Below are 12,053 nucleotides of genomic sequence, written 5' to 3' on the forward strand. Positions count from 1 at the left end.
ACCCGAAATAAAAGAATTCGGGAGCATTAATGCTTTCGAGATTATAGGAGAGATTGTATTTCAGAGATTCTCAGACAGTTTTAGCAAAGATACTAACTATAATTCTTCTAAAATTGCTTTCACTTTGCTACCAATATAAAGATATCTTTATAATTTAAGGAGATACATTTTGTATCATAATATCATGATATCAGAAAGTGGTTAAATATTAAATTATGGATGATAGCATGAATTGTTGATTGATTTTCCAAAAGTAGTTTCAATGTATTTGCAAAATGAGACGGGAAGTTATTGGGTTTGTGTTTCATAAGCTTTCTAATTAACACTTTCATTTAATCGATTTAAATTGTTTAGTTATGTGAGTATAAATATATTTACGACTTATATATCTCAGGTTGTAATGTTTTACTGAAGAATAAAAATTTTAAAACTTGTTATAAAGAAAAAATTACCTGATAGGTTCAAAATATATCTTTCTACGAAATATTGCTTTTCGATCATGAAAATTCTGGAACAAAAGGTTAAATTATACGGAACAAACATAAAGGAATCCAATTATTTTTATAAAGTCTCCTGTCTTCTTTATAAAATTTGCAATTATTTTTATAAGAAATTATAAACTATTAATATTTTGAAATAATGCTTTATTTCATGAATTTAAGCATCATTTTCATGAAGCAATTAACAATTAACTAAAACTATTAACATTAACAATAACATTTATTATTTATTATAAGATCATCACTTGCAAATTCAAATGATAGGTAGAATAAAAATAAAAGCTTATACAAGCAATATGTTCTTCGCTCATAATTTCGTTGTTAGCAAAGATGAGGTACATCAGTATGATATATTTTTTTTTATTACTAACCGCCTTTGAAGACAGCTGGTTCGGTGGGATTAGTATTTGTGAAAAATTTCTAGAAGAATTTCTATGTCTAGTTTGATTTTAATGATTCATCCGGCGAAGTAATTTTTAAATTTGTCGCTTTTTTGAAATTAAATTCAAATTTTATTTCCAACTACCACAAAAATGAAGAAAAATAGAAAATTTTACAAAAATCATACTTTAAAAAAAGAGGTTCAGTATGCCATAAATGAACTAAATCTTCATATGGTGAATGTCAACAATAGAAGAAAAACACAAGCTAAAATTTTTTGTAACAAGACGAAAAAAATAATGAAGTGTATTATAAATTATCCATTAAAGTAAGTTTTAAAACTGTGCGTCAACTAAATTGATACTATAAAAAAATAATTTGATGATATTTTAAATGGAATAAAAATATTTTTGTGTGTATTTTTATTATCGGAAATTATCTCTGAAAACGCCAAAATATCACTTAATTTATAATTAAACCAGCGCTCTTAGGTGCCTGCTTCTACAATCGGAAGTAACTATTGAGACAATTTTGGTAGCTCTAAGTCAAGCGCATATCTTTTTCTTTATTATTAACAGAGACTTAACTATTATTAGACTATTAACTACCGTTATTATTAACAGAGACTATTAACTATTATTAGACTATTAACTACCGTTATTATTAACAGAGACTATTAACTATTATTAGACTATTAACTACCGTTATTATTAACAGAGACTATTTCCTTATTATTAACAGTGATTAGAAAATCTCCTTTTTACAAAAATAACTCTGTGAAAGAGCTTCATTTTATGACCTTTGTTTAGAAAGAAAAGTTTTAAAAAGCATTTTTGAAATATTTCAATGATATATGAAATGACATTATGGGAAATGAGTTTTCGTTTCATCATAGCAAATTCTAAGATTATAATAGACAGACTGAAACAGGCAACAACAAAAATAACACAATAATTTGAATACCAAATGCATTTCTGTAAATCTATTGCACAAACAGCATTACGAGAAAAAAAAATTGGAGCAATAAATTTATTACTCAAATTCTTAGATTGTTCCATTAGTTTTTCTAGAACAGGAAGGTTTTAATTCAGAATTTAATCCCTTGACCTACGAATTTACTTAACTTCCTATTTGGATGACACATCTTATTTGGGACATTTATTATTATTTTAATTCCTATAGTATAATATAAGGACATTTTAGATATTGAAGCCATTTTTAAATGATTTTTACATTTTAAATGTTTTAATACTTTCATTTAATTACAGATTTAAAATTAAAAATTCAGCAATTCAATGATTAGTGTCGACTTTATGTTCAATGAGGAAGGGGAGAGGGTAATCTCTCTTTGTTTGTGTGTTACCGAGATGTATTTTTCGTATATTTGCCGTTTCCACTCAACTGGATTCAAAATATTAAACCAATACAAGTGTTTTCTCCTGATTTGATGGTGTACGTTTTACACTTGAAATTCAGTTCACTGAACCTTGGAAACTAACAGAATTTATATCCTAATAACTTACAATATTAATTACAAACTTGCATCAATGTTCACTCCTATTATATATAATAATTAGGGTTTATACAAAAACCGGTTTTTAAATTCAATACTTCCCCAAAAAAACCAGTTTTAGCCGATTTTCGATTTTTTGTCAAAAAAAAAAAAAACAGTGTAGGGAAAAATAATTTTAATTTATATAAAATAACGAAAAACGAAATCAATATCTAAGTCAAAATATTAAAAAAATTAAGGATTACATATACATATTAATTACTGAAACTCAAACAAAAATTTCAAATTATTTTTATGTTATTTTCACCAGTTTTAATTCCTTCTAAGAAAATGGGAGTTTAAAAAACTTAAAATATCCACTGAACGGTGGGTTTGTTTTTATTTTGGACACAATATTGCCTCAAATTGAAAATACTCGTTCACTAGCTACTAAGCTAGGTTTTATAGTTTTCATGGCATCAAATAACAAATCTAAGTTTTTTGTTCTTTTATTCATTGCCTCAAGTAATGAAAATTTAGCGTTCATCATCTTTGGATTTGCAAGTTTTTCTTCAGGCTCTTCAAGAAACTTATGAACTGATTTTTCCATGGCTTCTTTTAAAAAGGCTTACTTTGAGGAGTTGTTTCTTCGATTTACTCTTCATCAGAATCGGTTTCCACATAAGGGTTTGGAAATATTCTAGACAATATCTTTCCAGATAACTTAATAATTTCGGTTTTTGAAGCTGAACTAGAAATGTTTTGTGGATTTTGTAAATACAGCAAAAGCATTTCAGATTCTATTTGTCTTCTTTTTTGAATTCGTTCTTCTAAAGCATATAATAATTTCAAACTTATTTCTTTGTTTAAATTTGTTAGTTCATTTAACAGAAATTCAAATATACATTCATTTGTTAATAAATTTGCATCTCGTCGCCCTAAGCCTTCAGCTGCTAGACAAATCGGTCTCAACAGATAAAATTCATTTTTTAAGAGGAATATTCAAGCATTGCGGAAAACCGGTTTTCTTAATTTAATCACCGGTTTTCAAATGTGACAAATTTACTTTAAAAAACCGGGTTTAAAAAACCCATCAAACTTGAATAATAATAATACTTCTGTTAATAGGAATTGGATTTCATCCATTTATTCTTACTCATCCTATGAAATTCATAAATATACATAAAATGTTAATACAGATATTAAAACTATTAGTACCAATAATATAAAATCTAACATCATTAAATTATAAAATAACCATCATTTTAACGAAAAGCCTAGCATATGTGGTATCACCCCTAAATTTAATACTACTAAAAAAAACTTCCATTTTGATCTTATCTTTCCTGGTATTCCTGCTTCTAAAATTTTATCCTTCATTAATTTTCAAATAATTCCTATGGTTAATGTTTTATATATTACTAAATAAATCACTCATATTCTTATAAAATTTCCTGTTAAAATTCACCCAATATGATGAACTGAAGAGTAAGCTATTAACCGTTTTACTCTTTTATTATTCAAAGATCCCAAAGTCCCCGTAACTAATCTTCTCACAATAATTTATCAAAGAAACATTCTTATTAAAAAAAAAGAAATTATTAAAAGAGGCAGAATCTTCTGGACAATTATTAAAAGTAAACATCTTCTCCATCTTCATGAATATACCTTAGTATAATGAAAGTATCTGATTATAGATTTTGGATGTATTCCTTTCGTCGAGAGATTCTAGTATTTGATACAAAATTATAATGTGGGTATATCGCATTTCAAATTACCTTTGTTTACTTTATTTTTTTCACCTTTTTGTCTTTATTCTTACTTTCTTACGAGAAATATATGAAACACAGAGAAACTGTTGTAATCATCCAAAAATTCAACCTCGGGACTTCGATAAATCTCTATGTTTTAGATCTACTTGATTTCGAGAAGCATATTTTTGACGTTTTGCCTGTTCGTCTGTCTCTGACAAAAATAAATCAAGAAGTCTTTGAGCTAGATGAATGAAATTTGGTTATATGGTTTTTGCACCAAATTTGTAGATTAGTGACAAATATGAAATGAAGTTTATTCCGTGTGTTTGGTTGCTCGAATATAACAATTAATAGGATAATATCAAATATATTAATTAACACGATGAATAAAATTCGGCTCACATATTGAGCATCTACAGAGTATACACCGATCAAATTTTATGCCAAATCCAACAAGGAGTTGAATGTATCTCGGTCTGCACTTTCAGAAGCATGTGAATGCGATAACTCAAAGATTTAAACATATTCAATTTGGTACGCGATTTAATGACTAAAATGTAGTTGTGTGTCAAATTTTGGTTTCAGGCGATTGGGAAAAAATGTATCAAAAACACAAATTATTTTTTCAGATATTTTATTTGAATGTCAGAGAGATATTGCCAAAAAATCTCCACGGATCACACAATAGATTCGATAAAAATGCTAAATTTATGTCAAAGGTTAATATTTAGTAGCTAATATACGTCAATGCCATGCAAAGTGTTCTCTTCCTTATCCAAGGTCCACAATTTTTCTATGGGAGGTGCGGAATAGCATGTTTAATAGAGAGCATGCTAGAAAATTTCGGGGACATTACTTTCAATCGTTGAATTATCATACTTATGTACTTGGAATACAAAAATTTAAAGATGGTCAACCTTTTAATGATTTTATTTGCTTAGACCTTGGTATGGCCGCGGTGGCCTGGTGGTAAGGTCTCGGCTTCGGAATCTGAGGGTTTCAGGTTCGAGACCCGATTCCACAGAAGAATCGTCGTGTAAGGGGGTCAGTTGCACGTTAAATCCGTCCTGAACAAACGTCCTCCCGCTGGTGTGGTGTGGAGAGAGGGGTGCCAGCTCAGGTGTCATCCTCGTCATCTGACCGCGGTTCAAAATGACAAGGTCCGTCCCAAAATAGCCCTAGTGTTGCTTCAAACGGGACGTTAATATAACTAAACTAAACTAAACTTGCTTAGGCCTTTGAACTCCTGTGTCAAATCTGATTCTTATTTAGAAAGATTTATAGTTTTTACATTTTTGTCCAATAATGATTTTTATAAGATATGTATAATAGCATAAACTCTTTCATTATTTTTTAGAAATTATTCCAAACCTCTATATTAGATTTTCCTAAATAATAAAAGGAATTTTTGCCCTGTCATTCGCATAATTATGCACCTTATTATTTTTCGGAGTGTAAAGGTTTAATTTCATTTATATAACTAATACTTATGTTTTTGAATTCCTGAGTCTGCATGGGAATGTACAAAGCAACAATCAGACTCCCATTGACGTATTTCGTCCATAGCTTGATAGGAGATTTGGTTACTCATTTAAATTTCAGATTGACAGCTTGTGTTTTAGTTGCCCTTTTATTAGCATTATTGAATCACGAACAGACATTATTCGCAAAATTTGATTTTCGGAATCTAAAGTGTCTGAAACGTTGAGATTCACCAAAATATAGAATTTTTGGACGATTTCAACATTTTCCGTTTGAATATTCCCTAAATGTGAAAGTAAAAAAATTACACTACATGTAGAATATGTCATGTAAAAACCATGTTGTTGGAGAATTAAAGGAAACTTTGCATCTGAATATCAGAATTCCTAGATTCGAACGAGTCAAATGTTTTATAACGACTACTTTATTTTGCTGTTATGATTGCATGAAATGAATCGTATTACTTTCATTAAAAACTTTTTCTTTCTTAGTGCTGGAAATATGCGATTGTTGAAAAGTAGTTTCCCCTGGTTCACAAATTTCAAAAGATATTTACCAGAGGGATGAACAAACTAAAAAGCGGCTCAAACAGTGTTAAAATTAGTCTGATTGTTATTCTAATGTATTTAAAATCCACAGAATGCAGTTGAATAAATTAAATTATTTGTTTCATTAATTTCAGTAATGTTGTAATAGCGATGAACGAACTAAATGTCTTTTTTAATTGTTAGAATTGTAGGCAAAATAAGAAATGTAATAATTTGTTGGAAAGTTAAGGAATTATTATAAGTGCAAACAAATAATAATTCCTAAATATATGAAATATACCAATCAAATACAGCCTACTATAATAATAATTTCAAAAAAGACTATTCATACTATGATAAGAAATTTTTGAAAAAAGTTGAATAAGAATACTTTTACAGCGCTTTGAAAAATCAACTATATTTCAAAACATGCATTTTCGACTTCGATTTTTATGGAACAACTACGATACAAAAAATTCGCAGTTGCGTTTTAGAAACTGGAGAGATATATCAAAAGGAAATTTGATAAAAATTTTGCTGGAAAATGCCGATGATTGCGATTTTTTTTTCTTTTGCTCTTAATAATAATTTTAATAATTTCTTTTGCTCTTGCTTTTCTTTGTTCTTTTGCTCTTAATCTTGCAGTTGATTTATGAAACATGTTTACTATGAAACAGCTTGAAGCAGATTTCTAAATGGAAATTATAGTTTTATACATGCTATTATATATGAAAATTAAAAGTTTCAATGAATAACCATTAATAAGACTCACTTCAATCCCAGAAACAGAAATTTCATATTCAGTATCTTATTACACATTCCATTTCAATAGTATGTGACCCTTTCCCCTCTCATTCAAGTTACAAAAAGAATGTTCTGCTTTTTTAAAATCTTTCTCTTCAACTTCTATCAGAGCTAGTCGCCACTTCACTTCAAAATTCCCGAAAATTACTTTGAAGTGTAATGAAAACCTGGCATGATTTCAAATAATGAAGAATATTAATGCAATGGTCTTACAAACATACATATGTACACCTTCTTCAGGCAGTTTGGCTTTCCGAAATAAAATATTTATATATTATCATCAAATATGAATTTATTTTCATATTCATTTAGAAAAATTATTACACTTTGGTTTGTTCAATGTATAAATATATATTTGAAAAATATCTATTAATTGTAGGTTTGCTTTTTTCGGGGGGGGGGGGGAATCCTCCTACACTGATAATTTAAAGTTCATTATGAGCATCAAGACAAGAAATTGTGGTCACATGAATTGTATCCAATCTTGAAATTAAAAGTGTACGTAGCTTTTAAATGAATAAAAAATTTTGAAGTCAGTTTATGTACCTATTACAAATATAGTAATTCGGAATCTATGAAAGTAAAAACAAAATCCGAAATTCAGATTATATCTGGATTTCAACTCCCCACTGTCGTATAAACTCAGATTAATGAACTACGTTAAAATATTAATATGTCGATTAAATCAAATGTATACGAAAATTATATTTTACATTGCAAAATGAATGAGAAACTTCTGAGTTCTTTGCTAACGAAATTAAAAGTGTTAACATGTTATAAAATACTTTCTCTTGAATTAAAAATTCTTTTAAGTTATTTAATTAGTTATATTTTTATATTAAAAAGAGGATTCATTATTCTAGCTCAACGATTCTTCGAGAAGAATTTAAGAAAAAAAAAGTGAATCCTTAATAATATCCTTTAAAAAAATGAATCCTGGTTTGAAAATAATTCACAAACTTGCTGCTTCAGCTTTGCCAAGACGACATTTGTTATTTACAGTTTCTTTTCATTTCTAGTTAAACTATTCCAATAATTGTGTTCAGGTGTTATCAGGAATTCTTGATTTCTTAGTCTCCCGAATTTGGAAATTCCGGATTATTTCCAATTAATTTTGTTGGAAATGATAGATATTATTTGCTTTTTTAGCCTTAAATTTAAACTGATGTTCAAACATAATTTCAATTGATGGTTTCATGATCCTCTGAAATTGTAAATGTTTTCTTTGATTTCTTTTACAAAATTGATTAGTTTCTTCTTTTTTATACGAAGCATCTTATCAATGGAAAGATTTTCTTGACGATGAGTGATATTACTCATCATTGACTATAAAGTAATAATTCATCAAATGAAAATTTTCAGGCAAAATTTTCCGACTATGTCAAAAGCTTGGCAACGGATGGTTTGGTAATTTGACAATTGATTTTGAAAGATGCCACTCATCATTGATTAGACAAAAAAAATTATAAGGTGGTTGCAGAACTCGAATTTATATAAATGGATAATTCATAAATGAAATTATTTTCAGACCACAATTAGCCGAACATTTCGAAAGTCAGGCAACGAACAATATCGTAATTTGATTTTCAGAATTCCAAGAATCCTTTTCTTTACAATTTTTTTATTGTTAGTGAAATAGTTAAAAACTATTGCTGATTAAAAGAAATTCCAAAAAGGCCAAATCATCAAAAAATAGGCATTCAGAATAAATAGTAAGCAATCTAACAGAAGCATATATGTGCGAGTTGAATGAGTGCAGAAAAATTTACCTCCAAAAACATTTTCTTCAATCAAATTTATAGATTCTGCCCAAAACAGATGAAAAAATCGTTTCATTGCTTTAAATAAACCAGTTGATAATTTTTCGTATGTAATATCAGGTAACAATAATTTTAATTACATCAGCAAATCCAGGAACAGTCATCCGATGGATGGGAAAACATTTTTAAATATATAAAGTCAAATATTCTGAAGACTGTGAAATGTAATTGATAGTCTTTATACTTCAAGTTTATATCTCAAAAGTTTTTTCACAAGGATTTAATGATGATGAATCTTTGTAAAATTTATTGAATCTTGGACAATTTGCAAAAAAATATTTACTTTTGACGAACCTTTCTCTTTTTAATAACTGTTCTTGTTAGACACCTATGATACATCAGCTTCTAATCTGCAACTTGAAGAGGAAAAACACTATCTACATCAAAAAGTTTAGCAGATCAGGTAGGTCATAGTAGAGAAAAATTGTAAATGATCCATTTCTTGTACTTGACAGGATGTATTTTCATGAAAATAAATAATAGACTAGAACGTAAAATCCTTCATATTGCTCCTTTTTCATTTCGTAAAAGAAATTCTTAAGCAAATTGATTGTTCTGTTTTGATTTAAAGAAATTCTATTTTCTTTGTGGATCCATCTTGAATACTAAAAAAGGAAAATCAGTTTTATTTTTCCTTTATGTGTGCAGACTCATTTTAATTTAAGCTTTTTGTTATACGAAAGATAGTTATTATATTTTCATATCGATTTCTACGTTTTTATGGTAATAAATATATTGTTCGATGATAAAAATTTTTAAAAATCACTGCTTTATTTATAATACAATCAAGAAAATATGATTCTCATAAAGTATAGCAAAAAAATTTTCGCAGCTACTTTTATTGGAAAGATTATAATTATTCTTATCATTTTCTTTTAATCATTTTTTTAAATTTATATATAGCTTCAGCTGATACATTCAGGAATTTTACAACCATTATCTGAATTCTTAAAATCCGAAATTTTTTCTTACAATCACTAAGAGTTCGTTTCTTCTATAAATTTTTGCTTGAAATTATCCTTTTAATGAAAAGATTTTTTTTCCTGTTAAATAATGTTACCTGCGACTATTTTTGGATTCTTACTAATTGATTTTTGTAGAATCGTTTTTGAAGTCCAAGACATGAATAATGTTCTTCGAAAAAATTAAAAAATGTGATCTTCCAGATGCTGTCTGTTCCCTCCTAAGAAATCTCATAACTATATACAGATAAAAAAAAACATTAGGAGTAATGTCTTTAAACTTTCTCATATACACTCTAATATATGCATTTGGATATTATTAACTATATTATATGATATTATTAACCCATTTGTTAGAAATAGTTCCGGAAAAGCATATTAGAGCGCGATGCTTTAATTTATTAATCCTTTAATACAGTTAATACAAAGGCCTTACCTTTATATGCATGCAAAAGATCAGATGGTCAACTTCTTGATGGATTGGTTTTCAAATTTGATAAGTGTCTACATTTTGGATATTAAAATCTATCTTCTAAATATCTATGTTTTGCGTTTATCGTGTTATATTCAGATATAGATAGATAGATAGACTTCCGGACAGATAGAACTTCCTTTAAATGTGCTTGGCTCAAACTTTGATAGAAATCTACAAATTTGGAGTAGATGCCATGTATCAAATTTCATCCGCCATTCTCAATTCCACTGTCATACTCAACGTCTTTTTGACTTATGTTCGCAGGCAGACATTCCAAAAATCTATTTTTTCGGATTCAAAAAAATCTGAAAATTACAAATTTGTGAAAATCTCGATTTCGAATTTTTTTGCGATTACAATACTTACTCAATGTATACTTCAAATAAGAGAAAGTAAAAAATGATAGCCTTAAGTAAGGGTGATTAAGCATTATCGAAAAGAATACATTTGTTAACCCTTTAGCAATTCCATTTTTCATGAAAAATTTCAAAGATATATAAAAACTAATTGTATGCCTATTATTTCTAAAAGATATTTGTTTAATTAGGATTTGCTTTAAAAATTTTAATTTGATTACGCATTATCGAAAAGAATACATTTCTTCGCCCTTTAGCAATTCCATTTTGCATGAAAAATTTCAAAGATATATAAAAATTAATTGTATGCCTATTATTTCTAAAAGATATATGTTTAATCAGGATTTACTTTAAAAATTTTAATTTGACTATATTTTTTGTTATTTGCAGCATTTATTCTGTCAAAGTAATTCGTAGTAAAAGAATTCGTTTAGAACTTCCGGATTCCATGCCAGATAAAACAGGCATGAACTTTAAACACCCTCAGCAAATATTTATATATGTATAATGGCTTAATATTCTTTATTTTAACTATAGTTAAGTAGCTTTATATGCAGTAAAATCAATTATATTTGTCGCTTTGAGCCTTTAATATTATTGGGAATTCTAAAGAAAAAATAATAATTCTATTTGTAACAATACAATGCTCCTTTTTTTGACTATCTAATTCTTCACGAAAAAGAAGTTAATTCAATAAAAAATTATTTTATTGTTCACGATTTTTATTACGAAATAATTTGGCATACTTACTTATTTGATAATCTTATTTCCTAAATAAATTAAAACAACTTTTTGCTCTTGAATTTCATGAAAATTTCTTTGAAAATTGTTTATAGCATTCATATTTAAGGGAATAATGCTGTAGGGTTGTTTAAAAAAATTAAATGGTTCAAAATTTTTAAATAAGAAATTCTAAGAATACATATTTCCCAAAAGAATGCAATTTTTTTTAAATAATAAATGTCCAATAACTATTTGAAACATTTCAAGATGTCACAAATATTTTATATCCATCGTTATAAAAAAAGAACCAAAAGAGTCCTGTAATTGATTTAGTTCATACAATATGAAACTGTAAAAGCAATCATATTATTAAATTTCTGAAATGTACGCTGATAAATGTACCACTGCTTTTCCAGAGTTTTATATGAGTGTTAAAAGTACATTAAATTGAAAATTCGCCTATACTAAATTTAATAAACATTGCTTTTGAATATAAATTGCTCTAAAGGACAAAAAGATAAATAAAGGCCTGACCTTTAACACAAGCCTTATATATATATAGGAAAGCCGCGCATTATTAATGATGCGTAAAAGTTGGCACTGAGCTTCGCGGAAAATTTGATCTGCTTAAAAATGAAGGATGCAAATGCAATCAGTCATCCCGCCTTTCAAGAAAGTTGAGGCTTAGGGAAAAAAAGAGACTTACGTAGGTGAAAAAAAGGGAAAGTAGATACTTGAATGCATTAATAAATTACAAATATTAAAATTTTATATTTA

At 27.7% G+C, this 12,053-nt stretch overlaps 1 protein-coding gene and 1 long non-coding RNA gene across 2 annotated transcripts in view; one reads left to right on the forward strand and one right to left on the reverse strand.

Moving 5' to 3' along the window:
• Positions 1–12,053, reverse strand: part of LOC129973018 (uncharacterized) — an 87,569-nt gene that overhangs the window by 38,793 nt on the left and 36,723 nt on the right. The gene's annotated exons all lie outside the window — the stretch shown is intronic.
• Positions 1–12,053, forward strand: part of LOC129973017 (forkhead box protein D5-B-like) — a 35,494-nt gene that overhangs the window by 1,910 nt on the left and 21,531 nt on the right. The window lies entirely within an intron of this gene.

Source organism: Argiope bruennichi, chromosome 6 (assembly GCF_947563725.1).
Source record: "Argiope bruennichi chromosome 6, qqArgBrue1.1, whole genome shotgun sequence".
NCBI classification, from domain to species: Eukaryota; Metazoa; Arthropoda; class Arachnida; order Araneae; family Araneidae; genus Argiope; species Argiope bruennichi.